The sequence below is a fragment of the Crotalus tigris genome, unplaced genomic scaffold, assembly GCF_016545835.1.
Source record: "Crotalus tigris isolate CLP2741 ecotype Arizona unplaced genomic scaffold, ASM1654583v1 scf7180000020145.1122116, whole genome shotgun sequence".
NCBI lineage: Eukaryota > Metazoa > Chordata > Lepidosauria > Squamata > Viperidae > Crotalus > Crotalus tigris.
The window spans coordinates 413,892-436,468 of NW_024097874.1; the positions used below are offsets into that span (position 1 = coordinate 413,892).

The following is a 22,577-nucleotide window of genomic DNA, read 5'->3' on the forward strand; positions in this document are numbered from 1 at the left end:
TAGACTAGAAAGCGGCGTCTGTGGTAGAGGGAAGAGGAGCTGCAACCATCGAGTACTGCATTGCTAGAAAGGAAGGGAGGCGAGGAGAAGGTCAGAGCAACTTCCTCTTCCGGATCGCTCAGGGGAGGAAGGGGGCGTGGGGGGGGCTTTTGTGCTCTTCCCAGGGTCGAAGCAGCAGCTGGAAGGTGAGTCGAGGGCGGGTCGGGGGAGAAGCCGGGAGCAGGTGGGGCTGATCGATTCGGACGTTGCCCACCGCTGTACATCCGTTACGGTCGCAGCATCCCACCCTCGCGATCCCCGTTTGTGGCTTCCCCAGCCAGCTTCTCCTAAGCAAAATCCCTGGAGAGGCTGGCAAGAGGTTGCAAGTCGCAGTCACGTGAAATTGCCTTCAACGACCCAGAGCGACTCGCTTAAGGCCTGCAGAGGAACAGCCCCCCTCCTGCCCCGCAGCCCCTCCTCTTCACGCAGCCCGGCTCCCAGCCTGGGGGCTCCTGGCGTTTCCCGGAAGGTTGGGCACCGCCGTTCCCACGTTCCCCTGGGGCTGCTGGGGAGGATCAGCTTCCCAGTGTCTGGAGGGGAGGAAGGGGAAGAGGCCGGGGAGCTCTGGGCTCAGAGGGAGCGTGGCTGGAGGCGAGGGTGGGAACCCTGCTAGGAGGAGGCCAGGGGCGTCTGGAAGGCGGGCGAGGGAGACCCGAGAGGCGTCCAGGTGGGCTTGGCCAATGGGCAGCCCTGTCCAGGTGGGCTTCCTTTGGGATGGAGCTCCTGAATCTGCCTCTCTTACCTGCCCAGATTCCCTCTCTGGTGACTGCTGCGTCCCTGTTTCTCCCTGCCTGTGTCAGTGAACAGCCCTGTCTGCAGAGGTTTTCAATTTTAGTCCTTTTAAGGTCTGAATAATCTACCCTAAAAAAGAAGCTTTCCACTGTTTCTTACAAACAGCTTTCCAAAGAGATCAAGGGGGTTCTGTGATAATATTCAGAAAGATAACAGAATTTAAGGTCAAGGGACAGGCCTGGGAGCTCTAATAACTGCCTGTGGGGCCTTTTGGGGAAGAGAGACTGGTGTGCAGAAGAGCCAGTTTATTGTTTGGTCTGCAGAAGCTTCAGTTGTTGGACTAAAGTGCTGCATGGAGAATTTGTTTTTAGATGATGGCAATCTTTCAAAATTGGAGGGGCTGTCACATAGAAGAGAGGATTCACCTGTGCACCAAAGTATCGTAGAGCAGAACAAGAAGTAACAAATGGAGTCTAGAATTAGGAGAAAGTTCCTGTCAGTGAGAACAATCAATGAAACAGCTTCCCTCCAGACATTGTGGGTGTTTCATCACTCGAGGTTTTTAAGAAGAGATTGGACAGCCATTTGTCAAGAATAATATAGGATTTCCTACCTAAGCAGGGGATTGGACTAGAAGACCTCCGAGGTCCCTTTCAACTGTCATTTTTCTCTTGTAGACCTGTTGTTTTCTTGCAACAATGTCAGACTGAAACTGCCACAATTTTTTCTGGGATTTTAATTTTTTTGCAAGATGATATTTGCTATTGGTGCCCTATACATGTATTAATGAGGTTCAACTGTGCTTAAGCCAGCACTTCTGAAAGAATAGCTATGGAAGACCTTTCAGGATGTTCAGTTGTATAAATAGTCCTCATTTACCCACTTCTTCACTGGGCCTATGATTATGAAAATGCAGGAAAAGGGAGTTGCACCAATTCAGATGTTGCGAATTGTTGCATGTTTATGGTGGCTGCAGTATCCCACATTCATGATCCCCATCTGTGACCTTCCCAGCTAGCTTCTTACAAGCAAAATCAATGGATATACCGGCAGGAAATTGCAAGCCACAGTCATGTGAAATTGCCTTTAACGACCCATGGTGATTTGCTTAGCAAGTCCAGAGGAACAGATGTAAGTTGGCACTATCATGCTAACATCATACTTAATGTTCGCACTGTTTAATGACACAAATGCCAGTCTCAATTGCAGTCATTAAGTAAGGAGTACTTCAATTGAGATGTCAGCAGAGGGATTATGGAGAGTAGTTTTTGCCCTTATTTGTAGCTGAGGAGTTCCATGTGCAAATTTTGCAGAATTTTCCACATAGATACAATTATTGGTATGTGTATTTATATTACTCTTTCCACGTATTTGTAATTGTATAATCTATACCCCAGACTTCCAGATATATTTTATGATAACCCATAATAGCGCTTACAGTTTATGGTTGATGCAAGTCAAGGGAATTTCATGATTGAACAGATATTTGAACTTGGATCTCTGGAACGTCCAATGAATCGTAATTAAAGTAATAGGTTAGCATTGTGTTATGTTTGCTTTTTAAATGTAATGTATATTTTTTTCTTTTTTCACATCTACAAGCATTGTATAAACAATTAAACTTACACTTTTCTTTGACTCTTGTAGACAAAGAAGATGGTAATAAGAGCACTCTGGAGAAGTAAGAATAATTTTTGAAAAGGAAAGCAAATCCAGCCAGAATCAAAATATTTTCCATTTCCTTCAAAAAATTACACAATTGTCCCATCCTAGCAGGCGAAAGGCAAGAGAAAATCAAGAAGAGAATTCAAGCTGGAAATAGTAGAGTATGCAGAACAGAAGGATAGGTTACATGACAAGGTGGAGGGGATCATTTTTCCATTCAGAAAAAGAGGAAAATATCTGGAAGTCAGTGGGGAAGAAAAGGTCAATTGGATACTGAAATAGGGCAGACGCTAATGCAGAATTCCCAATGGGAGGAAGAAAATAGTAGGTAAAATCAAAGCACCACTAAATAAAGGACCACAAACATTTTTGATGTCTCCCAGCATATCTGTGGTGGAAAAGGTGCACAGATGTTACTATTGTGGTATAAAGCGCAGATTGCAAAAGCATCGTTGATTAAATATAAGAGGATCCAAACTGTAAATGTTACTAATGTAACAAAATCTTTGGTTAGAATATCTCCCTTCTGGTTCATAAAAGGATGCACACAGGACAGATGCCCTATAAGTGCTCCCAATATGGTAAATGCTTTACCAAGTAAAGTAATTCACACAGGAGAGAAACCATAGGAGTGTCCAGTTTGTGAGAAATGTTTCGCTGTAAATTACTACCAGGTGAAACACCAGATGACTCACACCGGAGAGAAGCCCTTTGAATGTTCAGATTGTGGGAAACGGTTCACTAAGAATTCCCACCTAGTGAAACACAAGAGGATTCACACAGGAAAGAAACCCTTTGAATGTTCACATTGTGGGAAATGGTTCACTAAGAATTCCCAACTGGTGATACACCAGAAGACTTACACAGGAGAGAAACCATTTAAGTGTCCATTTTGTGGGAAAGGTTTTGTTGCAAATGCCCTCCTGGTGAGACATCAGAGGACTCACACAGGAGAGAAACCATTTGAATGTCCTGAATGTGGGAAAAGTTTCACTCACAGTTCCAGCCTGGTGAGACACCAGAGGATTCACACAGAAGAAAAACCCTTTGAATGCCCTGAGTGTCAGAAACATTTTGTTGCAAATGCCCTCCTGGTGAGACATCAGAGGACACACATAGGAGAGAAACCCTTTGAATGTCTTGAATGTGGAAAACGTTTCAGTCTAATTTCTGTCTAGTGATGCACCAGAAGATTCACACAGGAGAAAAACCCTATGAGTGTCCACTTTGTGGGAAAGGTTTCGTTGTAAATTCCCACCTGGTGAGACACCAGAGGACTCACACAGGAGAAAAACCGTATGAGTGTCCACTTTGTGGGAAAAGTTTCATTGCAAATTCTGACCTGGTGAGACACCAGAAGACTCACACAGGAGAGAAAGCGTATGAGTGTCCAGGTTGTGGGAAGCGTTTCTTTGCAAATTACAAGCTAGTAAACCACCAGAGGACTCACATGGGAGAAAAACCCTTTGAATGTGCTGATTGTGGAGAAAGTTTCAGTTGTAATTCCTTTCTGGTGATGCACCAGAGGACTCACACAGGAGACAAACTATACAAGTGTCCTGTTTGTGGGAAAAGTTTTACTTTCCATTCTAACCTGGTGATACACCAAAGGACTCACACGGGAGAAAAACCCTTTGAATGTCCTGAATGTGGGAAAAGTTTCAGTCGTAATTCCGATCTGGTGATCCACCACAGGACTCACACAGGAGAGAAACCGTATGAGTGTCCACTTTGTGGGAAAGGTTTTGTTGCAAATTCCAACCTAGTAAAGCACCAGAGAACCCACACCGGAGAGAAACTATATATCCAGTTTGTGGGAAAAGTTTCAGTTCTTATTCTTACCTGGTGATACACCAAAGGACTCACACAGGAGAAAAACCCTTTGAATGTGCTGATTGTGGGAAAAGTTTCAGTCGTAATTTCTCTCTGGTGATGCACCAGAGGACTCACACATGAGAGAAACCCTTTGAATGTCCTGATTGTGGGAAAAAATTCAGTCCGAGTTCGGCCTTCTGGGGGCCCTAAAAAGGGCCTAAAATAGCCCCAAAGGCACGATGAAGAGGAGGGGTGGTGTTGATCACAGCGAGATGGGGGTCTTTCCATTCTATCCAAGGAAAGCCCTCCAAACTGGCAGGGGAAAGACTGGCTACGTCCCTGTGGCCAGCCATTAGCTGCTGACAACCGAAGAAGAAAAAGGCAATAATTAATGTATCATAAACAGCATGTTTGGAACTGGGTGAGGATATCGGTCCTTTCTTTACCATTTTAAAATTGATTTTCCTGGGAAAGGCTCCCAAAAAGTTAATAACGGAAGCAGTGTTTTAATTTTATGGGAGACAGAAACATAAAATATTGAAGTGGAAGTAACAAAGCTACAGCTTTGATAAATTTGAGAACTGAGATAACTGTTAAGATTTTTTTTTATGGATTTGTGTATAGCAGTATAATTTGCTTCCTGGCTGCTTGTTGGTTCCTAGTTCAGGAGAACAGCTGACAATAAAGGAAGATATTTTGGCCTACTTATCACACTGACCTTGGATTATAAATGCCTACTAAGCGTGGACTTTTAACTTCAAGAGCTAGTGGGAGAGAAAGAAAAATTTGACCTTGGACTATGGCTGTGAGAGACTTTTGAGCTGCTTTCAGAGAGATTGAACATGTGGATTACAAACTTGCCTGATTGACAATTTTTGGATACTTAAGATAAAGAATTACTATAAAATATTGCTTTCAGGATTTAACCTACAGTTTGGATTTTATTGGATTATAAAGGGTACATATAAGGACCAGAACACTAGAGGAAGCTTTGATCTACTCTTACGGATACTGGTGATACTAGAAGATCTCTAGGAATGATGCCTCAAGAAAAAATAAACAGCTTTCAGAAAGAAATATATTCTATGCTACAATTAATTCACCAAACAATTGTTGAATGCAAAGAGCACATAAAAAGAAATGATGAGACTAAAATCAATTTAGACAATATGAATGAGCAAATCTCCAAATTAAATTTACAACTAAAAATTCCCAGATAACGAATACAAAGTATGAACATAATCCAGAAATCAGAAGACGAAACAGGAAACTGATTTAGAGATGGGAGAGATAAAAGAAGGGAAATGTAAACAACTATATACAAACAAAATACTGCAAGACATAGCTATAACAATGAAAACGTAAAATACCTTTTACCCCTTAGTTCTTTGTGGTGGTCTCCCGTGGAGAATGAGACACGCACACAGGTATCTCGGGATGAGAGCTCAGAGCTGACTGCAAGACCTTCTTTTATTGTTACAATAGTTTCTACATCACACAGCGTAATAAAAAGGCGTTTACAAGGGCGGTTACAATGTATCGCATAGCAGACACTTTCCAGATGCAAGGCTGTGCAGGTGGATAATGACTCATCCATCCTGTTTCCCGTGTTCTTATCAGAGCCTGTCCAAATGGCTGATGAATGTGTTCCGTGTCTGGAGTTGTCCGTTTTGATATGTCAAGGACTATGTGGGAGCAAGACTATAAGCAGACCTATGCAATTATTCCCACATCTCTGTCTTTTCTGTTTTTTCAATATTACACTTCTTCAGTTCCAGAAGGGATTTTTTTTCACTGATTAAGGCGTCCTTCCTAGTGGAGGGCGTAACATTTTTGCACATTTGCAGGAGGGAGGGAATACATTGAATGCAACAACATAGCAATACAATTAACATCAAAATGGTTACTACAATAAAAATCAAAGATCGTAGGCAGGACCAAAGGGCACCCCAAATGTCCACGGTGCCTGATCCATTGCTGCGTAAGGGACTGTTTTGGATCATAGATTCCATTTTTCTTACAGTAGCGGAAATATTAGGTTGAAAATCATGTATATACGTACAACAATGAGAATGAATAAAAGCACATACACCGCCTTTTGCTGCTAAAATAATATCTAAAGCATACCGATTTTGCAAAACTACTTCCCTTATTTCCCCCATTTCTTGATTAATCATTTTAATGCTGTTGATTGTTTCATTAAACATATGAACAGTCCAGTTGTTAAGCAAATGAAGATCCCGATAGTTCATGGCAACTCCTAGATTGGGTAGAATCCCTCTGCTGATTTGAGTCTCTAAACTACCACCCAATGTTAGGGGTGGATCTGAGGAATCAGTATCACGTTTGTTCTGCAGGTGTCCATCAGGGAGATGAGGCAAGGCATATACAGCAGGGGTCAAAAGGCCCAGTGTACAGGTGCCTTTCCAATCCCTAGGCACTTGGCGATAGGCTCTACGGCCACATAGTAGCCACATATCGGGTAACTCATAATAACCCTGGCGAGACTCATTAGCAAATGTTATTATGGATTCCATGTCAAGGCAAGCCATGTAGGTACTGACGTTCGTCCATTGATTGCTTCGATAAGTGTCATTTATCTGAGTAAGGTTGCTTTTGATGGATTTGCATTTCTTTGCTGAAAACTCACCTTTCAGCTGATGCTTCAACCCTGTTTCCTGTGTTCTTATCAGAGCCTGTACAAATGGCTGATGAATGTGTTCCGTGTCTGGAGCTGTCCGTTTTGGTATGTCAAGGACTATGTGGGAGCAAGACTATAAGCAGGCCTATGCAATTATTCCCACAGGTCTTCAAAGTATATTGATGGCAAGGAAGATCATCTTAAAAATGGAATATAGAGCTGCTAGGGGAAATGTCACAAGTTCGGAGACAGGGAATGAAAAGAGAAATGGAGAATGGAACTGGGAGTTGCTAGGAGTCAAAAACAATGTGATATCATATAATCAATGACAACGTCTTACAAATGTCTTAGACAGAGATGGGACAAGCATTTTTTTCAGCTTCCTATCTGGAGATGCCAGTCAAAGCCGTCTATACAGTAGCGGCATCTGTGGTTGAGCTTAAAAGATTTAAAACCATCAAGTACTGCATTGCTAAAAAGAATAGAAGAAGAGGAGAAGCACAGAGGAATTTCTTCTTCCGGATCACTCATGGAAAGAAGATGGTATACAGAGTGGCTTTTGTGCTCTTCCCAGGGTTGAAGCATCAGCTGAAAGGTGAGTTGAGGGCAGGTTGAAGGAGATGCTGGGAGCAAGTTGGTCTGTTTGGCTTCCTCCACAGCAGAGAAGTCACCAGAATATAGACTTTACAATAACAGTTGGAAGGGTCCGTAGAGGTCATCTATTCTAACCCCCTGCTTGAGCAAACCTTATACCACTTCACACAAATGGTTGTTCAATGTCTTCTTAAAAGTCTCCAGTCATGAAGCACCCACAACTTCTGAAGGCAAAGCTGTTTCACTGGTTAATTGTTCTCACTGTCAGGGAAATTTCTCCTTAGTTCCAGGTTGTTTCTCTCCTTGATTAGTTTCCATTCATTGTTTTTTGTCTTGCCTTCTGGTGCTTTGGAGAATAGGTTGACGCCTTTTTCTGTGTGCCAGTCTCTGAGAATACTGGAACACTGCTATCAAGTCACTCCCAGTGCTTCTTTTCTCTAGTCTAGATATACTCAATTCCTGTAACTGTTCTTCATATATAGGATTCAATCTGGGTCGTTGACTGGGACTAGAGGTTTTGTCTTCTGAGCTTTTGGACAGTGCTGAAGTCCGTCTTCAGGGAAGTTTTCTCTCTAGCACGAATCCGAAAGTTCGGAAGACAAAACTTCTGGTCCTGGTGCTTGGATCATACAACATTATCTTGGAACATATATATTCAACATCATTTGTTCTTCATATGTTTTAGCCTCCAGCCCCCAAATATGTTTGCTGATCTCTCATTTCTGTTTGTAAATATTAAGACCAATTCCTTTCTCTGCCGTTTGGACAACATAGTTGTCAGGTTCTTCAGGAACCTTTAAGAAAAGACTGGAGAACATTTTTTTCTGGAATGAAAAGGTCTCCTGTTCATGCAGGGGGTTGGACTAGAAGATCTCTCCAAGGTCCCTTTCAACTCTGTTGTTCGTATATGGACCTGCTAGGTCTTTTTTGGCAAAATTATCAGACTGATCTGCCACTGTCTCTTCTGAGATTTTTGGTTTTTTACTTTCATGTCTAGCCAACAAGCAGTGTATTTCCTATTGATGCCTCATGCGATCCCCATGCTATCATGCTAACATCATACTACTAATAATAATTTTTATTTTGCGGTCACAGACCAAAATGCAGTACAACAAAAGAAAACACAAGAAAAATATAATCACAAACAATTAACACCAGAAGCCTTGTTGTTGTTAATTGCGAAGTCGTATCCGACCCATCGCGACCCCATGGACAACGTTCCTCCAGGTCTTCCTGTCCTCTACCATCTTCTGGAGTCCATTTAAATTCACACCTACTGCCTTGGCTAAGGGGAATTACAATGTTTTCCTCTAATAGTTACAGATCTTAAAAGAAATTTAGAAACCTGAGAAGTAATATAGGAGGAGCCATCCCCCAGACAATATAAGACCAAATTACTAACATTAGAACCAGAGGGATCAATTCCAAGGAGAGACAGTAATTCTGGCTGTGTTATACACAGGGCAGTATGATAAGACATGCTCCACAGTTTCAATTTCAGTCCTATCACAGGGGCATAGTTGCTCACTGAACAGAAGCCTCTTGAATCGCCCGTCGAGTAGTGCTGAGGGCAAAACATTGAAACGGGCTAGGGAAAAGACTCTTCTATACTTGGGGATGGTTAGAGTATAGAAATATGAAGCCATCCTCAATCCATAATTATTAGAATGGCTGAAGATCAACAGGGAGCAGGTTTTGTTGGCTCTGGCTCTTAAGTATTGCAAATCTATGTCAACAAGCCGTTGGACTACCCTAAAGTGGATGTCCTTGAGACCATAATCTCCCAGAGCATCCCCTGTAAAACCTAGGAAGTGGGAAAAAGAGATGAAAAATTTTCAAGATGAGATTCTTATGCTTCAATATAAACAAATGGAATATGCTTTAAGAATCAGAGGTTTGGGTGAGTCTGTGCAAGGAGATCTGAGAGAGATGGTTGCAAAGGACTTTGCTGTGATTTTGCATAGAGAAAAAGAGGAAGTGGAGTTTCTTCATCAGCTCCCTCTCCCAATGAGAAGTATGAGAGTTAGCAAAAACCAGGGAGAGGTAGCTACCAGGGACTGCTGAAAAGAGCACCTGAAACCACCATTTGAAGGTGTTAATCCACGCCATGCATTCGACTGAACGAATGCCCAATTCTAGGTACATCGAAACAAATCCAACACAGGGAGGAAGACCCAGAAGTTTCCTAAGAAAAACAGCCTGGGTTCTTTTAATGCAATCCATGAAGCCTCGTATCCATATGGGAATTCCATAAAGAGTTTGGACCAGGGTTTTGGCTTTATATATATGCAGAGCAGAAGGAATAAACTGGCCTCCTTGGGTAAAAAAGAATCTTATAATCTGCTGATGGCTACAGGAGGCTAAATTCAGCACCTGGGTTTGATGTTTAGTCCAAGCACCAGTATTCTGAAATGGAATACCGAAATACTTAAAATGGAAAACCTGCCTAACAACATTACCATTGATAGCCCAGTTGTATGATTTCCAGGCTCTAGAGAACACCAATACTTTGGATTTGTCATAATTAATAGACAAATGGTTCTCAGCATAGTAGGACCCAAATGCAGAAAGTAATCTTTTTAGACCGAGCCTTGATTGTTATAGAAGGACCGCATTGTCAGCATAAAGAAGAAGCGGAATCTTCGTATTTAACAACTTTGGGGCATGGGACTCAACGCGTTCAATGTAAGAGGCCAGGTCAGATAAGAATAAATTAAACAGAAGAGGGCCCATAACATCATACTTAATGATCAGGCTGCTTAATGACACAGATCCAGTCTCAATTGCAGTCATTAAGTGAGGAGTACTTCAATTGGGATGTCAGCAGAGGGATTGTGGAGAGTAGTTTTTGCCCTTATTTGTAGCCGAGGAGTTCCATGTGCAAATCTTGCAGAGGCTTTAGGTATCATTTCATCATTTAAAGCCCCCACACCTCTTAAAATTAGCTCAGAAGGTTTGACAGTAATCTTTTTTTCTTTTTCAGGCTGAAAACATGAATTTTCCCACATAGATATAATTATAATGTAAGCTCGTCCTAACTACAGTCACGAAACCCATAAATTAGGAACGATGCAGGATTCAACGAAGTCGTTTGGTTTATTACGCTGCTACGTTGAAGAGAAAGTCAGCTCTGGGAAACTTCCCATTCCAGCACGCTAAATAAGCCCCGCCACCACACCCATAGTCCACACCCTAATCACCAATTACCACTCCGCCCACACCACGCCCTCATGTCTGTCAGACCCAGCATCCTGGTTTTCCGAAAACAGCAGATTAGTCCAAATCAACCCTCAGACGCGCATCGCCGGCAGGATGTCATCAGCTGAGCGTCGGCAGCCCGTTGGAACCAGCGCCGACCATCTGACTCGCGGCATCGCCGAGATCGCCTAGCAGCGTCGCAGCCCGCTTAGTTGGTAAGTTGTGCGCTGGGTCTGACATTCGGCCTCCCCTCACCACAGGACCCCCTGGAATAGAACGTCACAGGTTAAAGTATCGTTTGGATAACAGTATCCATATACTATTTAACCCCCCCGTTAGGTCTCGGCTTATTTGGCCATATTTTATGGTATCTTCGGAGCAGCTCCGGGGCGAAGACCTTTTCACTCTGCACCCATGAGGCATCGGATAGGGGATATCCTTTCCATAATATCAGGTAGTATAGTTTGCCCCCCCGCCATCGTGAGTCCACGATATCCTGTATTTCATACTGTCCCGGTGTTACAGGTCCAGGAGGATCCGTATGACTGTCCCTTCCTATCGGCTTTAACAAACTCACGTGGAAGACCGGATATATTCTACCAAGGAAGACCGGCAGTTGGAGTTGTACCGTAACAGGATTAATGATCCGTATTATGCGAAATGGACCCACGTATTTCGGCGCCAACTTCTTGCAGGGTACCTGTAATTTAAGATATTTGGTCGAAAGATATACCTGGTCACCTATTCGGAATTGGGTTGATATTCTACGGCCCTTGTCTGCCTGTTCCTTTGCTATTTGTCCCGCCTGTGTCAGCGCTTTCTTTACTGTATGCCACACTTGGCTAGCACGGGACATCCAGTCCCCTGGCTTCTGGGCCAGGGAAGTCAGTGGTTCACAACTTGATATGGGATTCAGATCGTAGCCATATACTACCTGAAATGGGGTCAACCCGGTACTCTTATGCACTGCATTGTTATAAGCTAGTTCAGCAAAGGGTATATACTCCATCCAATCCGCCTGTTGGTACATAGCAACGGAGATATCGTGCAACAGCTGCATTGGCTCGTTCCGCTGCCCCGTTGGTACATGGATGGTATGCGGAGCTCAACCCTTGGGTGGTTCCAATACAAGCAAGAAATTGACGCCAGAATCGAGCCGTGAATTGAACCCCGCGGTCTGAGATGATTCGTCGGGGAGCTCCATGTAATCGATAAATGTGTTGTACAAATAGCTTCGCTAGTTGCGCTGCAGACGGCAGCCCTTTGCAGGGTATAAAATGGGCCTGCTTGGAAAATAAGTCTATCACTGTCCATATAAGTGTGTAACCTTTTACATTTGGTAACTCCACAAGGAAATCCATGCCAATGTCTTGCCATGGCCGTACTGGATCAGACACTGACTGTAACAATCCCATTGGCTTCTTAGGTATTACCTTTGCCTGTGCACAAACTCTACATTTTTTTACGTATGTTTCAATATCTTTTCTTAAGCTTGGCCACCAGAATCGCCGTCTTGCTAGGTGTAATGTTTTTACAAAGCCAAAGTGACCTGCTACTTTGGAGTCATGACATTGATGGTATACCCGGCTCCGCAGTTCCTGAGGGATATACAACTTATCTCCATACCAGGCCAAACCATTACGATGGGTCAATATACCGGGATTTGCTGATATCCAAGGATCGGTTACTAAAGCTGTTTTTATTTCTTCTTCAAAAGTTGCTAGTTTTGTGCAGACTTCTACCTTTTCGGACTCCCTATCACACTGAGGTATGACAGCCTGGATCACCTGTTCTCTCTTGCTATCATATTGGGGCATTCGGGAGAGTGCGTCTGCTAGAAAGTTCTTTCCACCCGGGACAACCTTTAAACAGAACTTGAACCGTTGAAAGTACTGTGCCCATCGGACGTGTTTAGGCGCTAGTTTTCTTGGTGTTTGAAGCACTGTTAGGTTCTGGTGATCTGTCCAGACCTCGAAGGGATGCTGAGCCCCCTCCAACAGATGGCGCCAGGTGGACAATGCCCATTTCACCGCGAATGCCTCTTTTTCCCACACTGCCCAACGTCGTTCTGTTTCAGTGAATTTTTTGGAAGTGTAGGCACACGGTTGTAGCATGTTTTTCTCATTACGCTGCAATAAAATAGCGCCAACGGCTACATCGCTAGCGTCAGCCTGTACAATAAAGGGCTTATCCGGGTCAGGATGTACCAACACCGGCTCCTGTGCAAACAAGCTTTTTAACTTTTCAAAGGCCTGTTGGCATGCCATGGTCCATTCCAACGGTTGTTTTGGCCGGGGTTTTCCAGCATTTTGCTTAGTCCGTAATAACTGAGTCAAAGGTAGAGCCACATCAGCGAAGAACGGTATGAACTGACGGTAAAAATTAGCGAACCCCAAAAACCGCTGTAATTGGCAACGAGTTCTTGGGGCTTGCCATTCTAATACACTGCGCATCTTATTAGGATCCATCTCTATTCCCATCGCAGACACCCGGAATCCTAAATAATCAATACGGTCTTTGTGGAATTCACATTTTGATACTTTACAGTATAGTTTGGCATCCAGTAACTTTCTCAACACCGTTCGAACTAATCGTATGTGGTCTTCCAGTGTATGCGAGTATATGAGTATATCATCTAAGTATACAAGTACACCCCTGTAAAGATGGTCATGCAACACTTCGTTAATTAACTGCATGAATACAGCCAGAGCCCCCTGTAGTCCGAAAGGCATCACCTTAAACTGATAGCTCCCTAATGGACAGTTAAAGGTGGTTTTCCACTCATCTCCTTCCCTAATCCGTATCCTATAATATGCCTCACGAAGATCTAATTTTGTGAAAATCTTGCCAGTGGCCAATCCAAGAATGAGGGGTTCGGACATAGAAGGGACCACGATGAATCTGATAACCTCCCAATGACCACCTACATCCATTCTGACCGGCTCTGTCACCAACGTGGTTGGAGCCCCCCCTAGCAATGAGCCATCCACCTGCTCGAAGCGGATTGGGGATTTTAGTCGAGTCACCCTAATCCCCATCTGTTGTGCTACTCCCCTATTAATTAAACACCGGGTGCACCCAGTATCGAGCAATGCTTGAAAAGACCGCGCTTCTCCAGTAATCGGGCCTGTAAGAGTTACTGGAATGGTGAATGGGACGATGGGTTCACTCACCATTGGATCTTCTACAGGACCGTCCTCCTCGTATTCCTGCAACATGGGGGAATGATCACCGGAAGGTGGCTGTATCGGTGTCTGCCCCGTTTGGTTGGCTACCCGTGACTTCTCCGCCGTTTTCTGCGGGGTAGACCCTGGTTTGCCGATCGCCGTTGGTGTACCCAGTATTGCTGGTAGTCCGCACTCTGCTGCTCGGTGTCCTGGTCGGTTGCATCGGAAACAACTAAAGACAGCCTTCGGGCGCGCTGTCTCCGGTGCGGCCTGGGCCGTCCGACCTGTGGGCTGGTCTTGGCTCCGGCGGGGTGGTGGTCTATTCTCACGCCCACTGGAATGCTCCCGCAACCCAATGTCCAGTTCCATAGCAGCTTTAAACCAATCAGTCAGACGTCCCCCTATCCCTCTAACTATACATGCTCGGCGTATCTCGTTATCCAATCCATTACGAAAGTGGTGAACCAGTAAACGATCCGGCCACGATCGCAGTCTCCCCGCTAATTTCTGGAACTCACGGATGTAGTCTTTTGCTGGTCTCCCTCTTTGTCGCAGGCCCACTAACTGGGCCTCCGCCCATTGTAAGCGGGTTGGGTCTTCGAATCTAGTTCATAATGCATCTAGGAAGAGCCCCACATCAGCTAGTTCTCTGGCCTGGTCACTATAGAGATCAGCTGCCCATGCAGCTGCCTCTCCCTGGAGACTCGATGTGACTGCAACCACCATCGACCAATTGGACGAATATAGAGTGGAGTAGCGATCTAGGTGGTTCAGTACATGGCTAAGAAAGACTGCCAAGCGATCTGGATCCCCGTCAAATGTAAGTGTTATCGGGGGAGGGTTCCACACCATGTTCTGAGGCCAGGGAGTTGGCGCTTGTCCTCCGTACCGACCAGCCTCCGGGGATGGCCTAGGGCGAGTCCCTGCTCCTCCCCTGTAGGTCCTACACCCATTTCCTCAGGGTCTACTGGCCTGTTCCCCAGTCCCCGCACTCCTATTCCATAATGTGTACGCTCCGTCCCCACCTGCCTTGCAGTAGGATCCCGTAGCGTGAAACGGTCGTCGGGGTGCAGGTTGAGGTCTGTACCAGACAGCTGGAACTGGGAAGTGTAAGGCCGGCTATCCTTGGCAGGACTGTGAATAGTAGTGGGGTATATGCGTTCCCCAAACTGGTCTCTGAGCACATCCAACGTGTACTGCCCCGGGGCTGTGGAGCAGCTCCATTCCTCTTCATGGTCCCCAGTTACCCGGCGCTCCCTCCAACCAGTAAAGCTTGGCGCCAACCGTCGTCCGCGACCATCCTCAGGAAGCCCCAGGGTCGGGCTAAACCACCATTCGGCCCCCGTATCCACCGGACGTTGCTGTCGGCTTCTTGAACCCTCGACCATGGGAGCACATACTTTTTCTTTCTGCCGAACCACCGGTGACTCCTCCCCTGTGCCGCCCGCTGCCAGGCCCTCCAGCTGTTCACCGGACTCCTCCGAGTCCTCACCTATGACAGGGTCCTCTCCCTGCGTTCCTTCCGCCATGACCCCTTGTCTCTGACGAGCGCCGGGCGTTATGAGTGAGTGAGAGCTGACTTAATGTAAGCTCGTCCTAACTACAGGCACGAAACCCATAAATTAGGAACGATGCAGGATTCAACGAAGTCGTTTGGTTTATTACGTTGCTACGTTGAAGAGAAAGTCAGCTCTGGGAAACTTCCCATTCCAGCACGCTAAATAAGCCCCGCCACCACACCCATAGTCCACACCCTAATCACCAATGACCACTCCGCCCACACCACGCCCTCATGTCTGTCAGACCCAGCATCCTGGTTTTCCGAAAACAGCAGATTAGTCCAAATCAACCCTCAGACGCGCGTCGCCGGCAGGATGTCATCAGCTGAGCGTCGGCAGCCCGTTGGAACCAGCGCCGACCAAACCAACCCCCAGACGCGCGTCTCCGGCAGGACATCATCAGCTGAGCGTCGGCAGCCTGTTGGAACCAGCGCCGACCATCTGACTCGCGGCATCGCCGAGATCGCCTAGCAGCGTCGCAGCCCGCTTAGTTGGTAAGTTGTGCGCTGGGTCTGACATATAGGTATGTGTATTTATATTACTCTTTCCATGTATCTGGAATTGTATAATCTATACCCCAGACTTCCAGTTATATTTTATGATAACCTGTAGCAGCGCTTATAGTTTATGGTTGTTGCAAGTCAAGGGAATGTCATGATTGAAGGGATATTTGAACTTGGATCTCTGGAATATCCAATGAATCATAATTAATGTAATAGGTTAGCATTGTTCCCCCTTTCATGGGGAACAGACTGGTGTGCAGAAGAGCCAGTTTATTGGTTGGGCTGCAGAGAGGCTTCAGTTGTTGGACTAAAGTGCCACATGGAAAGCTTGTGTTTAGATCAGACATGTCAAACACAAGGTCCGCGGGCCAGATGCGGCCTGGGGAGGGCCCAGATTCCCCCCCCCCGCTGTCCCAGAAGTGGCAAGGGACCAGCCCCTTCTGCCCCAGCCCTGGCCCACCGCAACCCAGCTGGGTGCCTGGGAGCATGGCTGTTCTCAGGGGCTGCAGCAGCTGCTCATTTACTTTAGCCCACCCCTCCCCTCCCAGCTTAACCCCGTCAGGCCTGGTCAGGAGTGGAAGAGGAGGAGGAGGAAAAGGAAGCCAAGGTGTTACAAAAAAGGAGACCTTCCCCCATTCTTCCACTCCTTCTCTTTTTTTTTTAACTTGCTCCCACTCCATTCAGGTGCAGCTGAGGAAAAGGACTAGGAGGAGAAAACAGGAAGGGTGTGTGTGTGTGTGTGTGTGTGTGTAAGAGAGACAGAGAGAGAGCCAGGAGGGGAAGAGGAAGCCGAGGTTTTACAAAAAAGGAGAGTTTCCACCTTTCTCGCCCCTCTTCTTTTTTATTAACCTGTGTTTGTGTGTGTGTGTGTGTGTGTGGTGTTTGTGTGTGTGTGTGTGTGTGAGAGAGAGAGATTGAGCCAGCAGGGAGTTGCAGAGTAAGCAAACTTACAAAAAGAGGATCTCTCTCTCTCTGTCTCTCATACACATACATTTGTTTCTTCGGCCTAATTTACTAAATCAACATCTAATTTGAAATTAAAAGTTTCTGAGAAATCCAGGGTGGTTTCCATGAAAATTCTCAAAGACAGCTATTGTAAAGCATCACTAGCGCCGCTTAAAACAATATTAAAAGTATGTATTTTAAGAAAGAAAAATAGTAGTAGTAATTTACTTAGTGCTGTTTGACCATAAAATGTGTTGTTGTTTTACATATGCCTGGCTGAACAGTGTGTTTGGGGTTGGGTGAGGGTTGCACTGTTCATATTTTCCTTGGGAGAAAGTTCTATAATGGGGCTGCTGTCTCTGAGAAGGCTCTGCTTGTGGCCACTGTGCTATAAACCAAACCAGGGGGACCATCTGGTCTAAATGGATGGTAAACATAGATGATTAGGGGGCTGGAAGCTAAAATATATATGACAAATGTTTGTGGGAATTGGGTATGTCTAGCTTAGTGAAAAGGATTAGGGGTGGTGACAGGATAGCAGTGTTCCCATATTTGATGGGCTGCCACAGAGAAGAAGGTCAACCTGTTTTCCAAAGCATCAGAAGGCAAATAATAGATGGAAACTAATCAAGAAGAAAACCAGCCTAGAACTAAGGACTTGGGAAAACAACTAACCCGTGAAAAGGCTTCCCTTCAGAAGTTGCGGATGCTCCGTCACTGGAGGCTTTTAGTAGAGATTGGATATTTCATTGTCTGGAGTGGTCTGTGTCCCCTGCTTGAGCAGGAGCTTGGACTAAAGACCTCAAAGGTCTCTTCCAACTCTTATTCTTTGAGAGAAGTGCTGCCAACCTGTTCCCCCTCTCCTCGTCCCTTCCTGGGCACAGAGAGAAGGAGGGAAGGAAGGATGGGAGGGAAACAGGAAAAAAGTAAGGGAAGGAAGGAAGGAAGATGGGAATGAAAAGGAGAGAGGCAGGGGAGAATGAGGGAGGAAGGAAAGAAGGAAAGAGAAGGAAAGAAGGAAGGAAAGGAAGAAAGAGAAAGAAGGAAAGGAAGAAAGAGAAAGAAGGAAGGGTCTGAGAGAAGTCCTGCATTAGCACTTGGCCACCAGCAGCCCTGTTGCCCTTTTGCCATTCCCTGGTGGTCTCCCATCCTATTACAAAACCAGGTTTCCTCGCATGGAGAGGCTTCAGTTGTTGGACTAAAATGCCGCATGGTGAGCGTGTGTTTACATGATGGCACTCTTTCAAAATTGGAGGGGCTGTCACATAGAAGAGGGGATTGGCCTGTGCGCCAAATGTCGTAGAGCAGAACAAGAAGTAACAGATGGAGACTACAATTAGGAGAAAGTTCCTGTCAGTGAGAACAATTAATGAAACAGCTTGCCTCCAGACATTGTGGGTGTTTCATCACTGGAGGTTTTTAAGAAGAGATTGGACAGCCATTTGTCAAGAATAATATAGGATTTCCTACCTAAGCAGGGGATTGGACTAGAAGACCTCCGAGGTCCCTTTCAACTCTCATTATTCTCTTGTGGACCTGCAGTTTTCTTGGCACCAATATCAGATTGAAACTGCCACTATTTTTTTCGTGGATTTTTATTTTTTACTTCTATTTATAGCTAACAAGCACGGATTTCCTATTGGTTCCCCATATGTGTTTTAACGAGGTTCAACTGTGCTTAAGCCAGCACTTCTGAAAGAATAGCTATGGAAGACCTTTCAAGATGTTCAGTTGTATAAGTTGTCCTCATTTGCCACTTCTTCACTTGGCCTATGATTATGAAAACGCAGGAAAAGAGAATTGCATCAGTTTGGATGCTGTCAACTGTTGCATGTTTTGGTGGCTGCAGTATCCCACATTCATGATCCTCATCTGTGACCTTCCCAGCTAGCTTCTTATAAGCAAAATCAATGGGTATACCGGCAGGAAATCATGTGAAATTACCTTTAACAACCCATGGTGATTTTCTGAACAAGTCCAGAGGAACAGATGTAAGTTGACACTATCATGTAAACATCACGCTTAATGATTGGGCCACTTAATGACACAGATGCCAGTCCCAATTGCAGTCATTAAGGGAGGACTACTTCAATTGGGATGTCAGCAGAGGGACTGTGGAGAGTAGTTTCTGCCCTTATTTGTAGCCCAGGACTCCCATGTGCAAATCTTGCAGAGGTTTTAGGTATCATTTCATCAGTTAAAGCCCCCACATCTCTAGAAACTAGCTCAGAAGATTTGACAGTAATCTTTTTTTCTTTTTCAGGCTGAAAACATGAATTTTCTACATAGATATAGGCATGTGTATTTATATTACTCTTTCCATATATCTGCAATTGTATAATCTATATCCCAGACTTCCAGATATATTTTATGATAGCCCATAGCTGCACTTACAGTTTATGGTTGATGCAAGTCAAGGGAATTTCATGATTTAAGGGATATTTGAATTTGAATTTCTGGAATGTCCGATGAATCATAATGTAAGAGGTTAGCATTGTTTGCTTTTTAAATGTAATGTATGCTTTTTCCTTTTTTTCACATCTGCAAGCATTGTATAAACAATTAAAGTTATATTTTTCTTTGAATCTTACAGACAAAGAGGATGGCAATAAGAGCACTCTGGAGAAGTGAGAATAACTTATGAAAGGGAAAGCAAATCAAGCCAGAAATCAAAATATTTTCCATTTCCTTCAGAAAATTACAAAATTCTCCCATCCCAGCAGGCGAAAGGCAAGAGAAAATCAAGAAGAGATTTCAAGCTGGAAATAGTAGAGTATGCAGAACAGAAGAACACGGTACATGACAAGATGAAAGGGATCATTTTTCCATTCAGAAAAAGAGGGAAATATCTGGAAGTCAATAAGAAAGAAAAGGTCAACTGGATACTCAAATAGGGCAGACAGTAATGCAGACCTCCCAATGGGAGGAAGAAAACAGGTGAAATCAAAGCACCACTAAACAAGGGACCACACACATTTTTGACTTCTTCCAGCATATCAGTGGTGGAGAACGTCCACAGATGTCACTATTGTGGTATAAAGCACAGATTGCAAAAGCATAGGTGATTACATACAAGAGAATCCAAACTGGAAAAAAGGCATACAAATGCTACCAATGTAACAAAATCTTTGGTCAAAATATCTCCCTTGTGATTCTTAACAGGACCCATGCAGGACAGATGACATCAGATGACTCACACCAGAGAGAAACCCTTTGAATGTTCGGATTGTGGGAAATATTACAGGTGCAGTTCCACTCTAATGATACATCAGAGGATGCACAAAGGATTGAAAGATTTTGAATGTCCTGATTGTGGGAAAGGTTTTAGTTGCAGTTCCAACCTGGTGAGACATCAGAGGACACAGAGGAGAGAAACCATAGGAGTGTCCAGTTTGTGAGCAAAATTTCACTGTAAATTACTACCTGTTGAAACACCAGATGTCTCACACCAGAGAGAAACCCTTTGAATGTCCTGAATGTGGGAAATCTTTCACTCAGAATTGCAGCCTGATGACACATCAGAGGTCTCACACAGGAGAGAAACCATTTGAATGTCCTGAGTGTGGGAAAGGTTTCAGTTGCAGTTCCAAACTGGTGATACACCAAAGGACTCACACAGGAGAGAAACCCTTTGAATGTCCTGAATGTGGGAAATCTTTCACTCGGAATTACAGCCTGATGACACATCAGAGGTCTCACACAGGAGAGAAACCCTTTGAATGTCTGAATTGTGGGAAATATTACAGCTGCAGTTCCAGCTGGTGATACATCAGAGGACTCACACAGGAGAGAAACCATATGAGTGTCCAATTTGTGGGAAAAGTTTCGGTAAACATGTCAACATGGTGAACCACCAGAGGACTCACACAGGAGAGAAACCATATGAGTGTCCAGTTTGTGGGAAAATATTCAGTCAGAAATCCCACATGGTGATACATCAGAGGACTCACACAGGAGAGAAACCTTTTGAATGTCCGGATTGTGGGAAAAGGTTCGCTCAGAATTCCCAACTGGTGATACACCAGAGGACTCACACAGGAGAGAAACCCTTTGAATGTCCTGAATGTAGAAAAAGTTTCAAGACGAATTCCCAACTGTTGATACACCACAGGATTCACACAGGAGACAAACCATTTGAATGTCCTGATTATCGGAAACGTTTCAGTCAGAATTCCAGCCTGGTGATACACCAGAAGACTCACCAGGAGAGAAACCCTTTAAATGTTCGCATTGTGGGAAATCTTTCAATGTGGATTTCAACCTGGTGAGACATCAGAGGACGATACAGGAGAGAAACCATAAAAATGTCCAGATTTATTTCAGTATTAGGTCTAACCTTATACATCATATATCACACAGGGGAGAAACATTTGAAATGTCCAATCTGTGAGCAATTCTTCAGGTCTAAATTATCTCTTATTGCACACAAGGAAATGCACATGTAGCAAAGAATGATGAGTTTAGAGAAATCTTGAATTTCACTTCTTATCTTCTGTTGAGAGTATAGGTGAGAAATTGACTACCATATTTTCCAGCGTATAAGACGACTTTCTAAGCCACAAAAACCTTCTTAAAAGTTGGGGGTCGTCTTATACGTTGAGTCGTCTTATATGCCGGAAAATACGGGTATTCTATTTTATTCCTTTACACATGTAGTTTGGCATATTACTCATCAAGTTTTCTCTCCCCCCCCCTCGCTCAAAAAGAGTCCTTGATTAGTAGAGTGGCGGTGGGGAGAGCAATTAAACTCTAAGCTGTTTGTTTCAGCAATCCGTCCCCGCGGCTCACCTCTAGCAGGCGTGTGGTTTGCAGCTGCTTTTTGCTAACTTGAAGTCATAGGCTGGTAAATGCTCACCCTGAGAAATTAGTGGAAGGAGGGAGAGGGAGGAGGGAAAGGAGGCGTGTGTGTGTGTGTGTGTGCGCGCGCACGCGCTTCTGGCGGGCGTGTGGTTTGCAGCTGCTTTTTGCTAACTTGAAGTCACAGGCTGGTAAATGCTCACCCTGAGAAATTAGTGACAATATAGTAAAATGCCCGGGGATAATTTGACCATGAGTGTGAATGGCTTTTTGAGTCTGTTTGCAATACGTTGTTCTTGGCTGGAAGCATATTTCTTTTTATTGGGTGAATCAACATTTGCTTGCTGGAGTGTCTAAGAACAAGAAAAGCAAACTTTCTCCTTAATGGCTTTTCATCCATAACTTGGCAAGTCAGCTGCTACTGGATTCCTTTTTTCCCTTCCAGGTTTTATTCAGCTGTGCCTGTTTGTAAGAGAAAAGCACCCTTGCCTTTGCCCCTGTCTGTTTGTACTGTAAAGGCTTAAGCAGAAATTCGCTGCATGGCCAGAAGAGTTAGCAAACGGCTGATAAGCTTCCCTCCAGCCATGAAATGCTCACCCTGAGATATTAGTGACAAAACTAATTTCAATTTCAAACAATCTGTCTCCTCGCTGCTTTGCACTTTCCGAGCTGGAAATCGGGGTGGGAGGGAAGGATTGGAGGGAGAGGGAGGAGGGAAAGGATTTTGAAGGCTTTTAAAGGGAAACTGTCACGCAAGCAAAACCTGTAAAAATAGGTTGCAGTTACGATGGGCGTTGCTGACTCGCCAGGGACTTGCCCGGCACTTGCTCTTTCTATTGTTTGTTATCTTCCTCCTATCATCATCAGTTCCAGTTTGGTTGACAGCTTAGAAAACAAACAGCATGGCAGCTCCCATGAGTTT

The 22,577-nt window shown here is 44.6% G+C and overlaps 1 pseudogene; it reads left to right on the top strand.

The window, feature by feature from the left end:
- The first annotated feature begins 89 nt into the window (after nucleotides 1-89).
- Nucleotides 90-21,473, top strand: LOC120318252 (annotated as a pseudogene).
- Nucleotides 21,474-22,577: the final 1,104 nt, after the last annotated feature.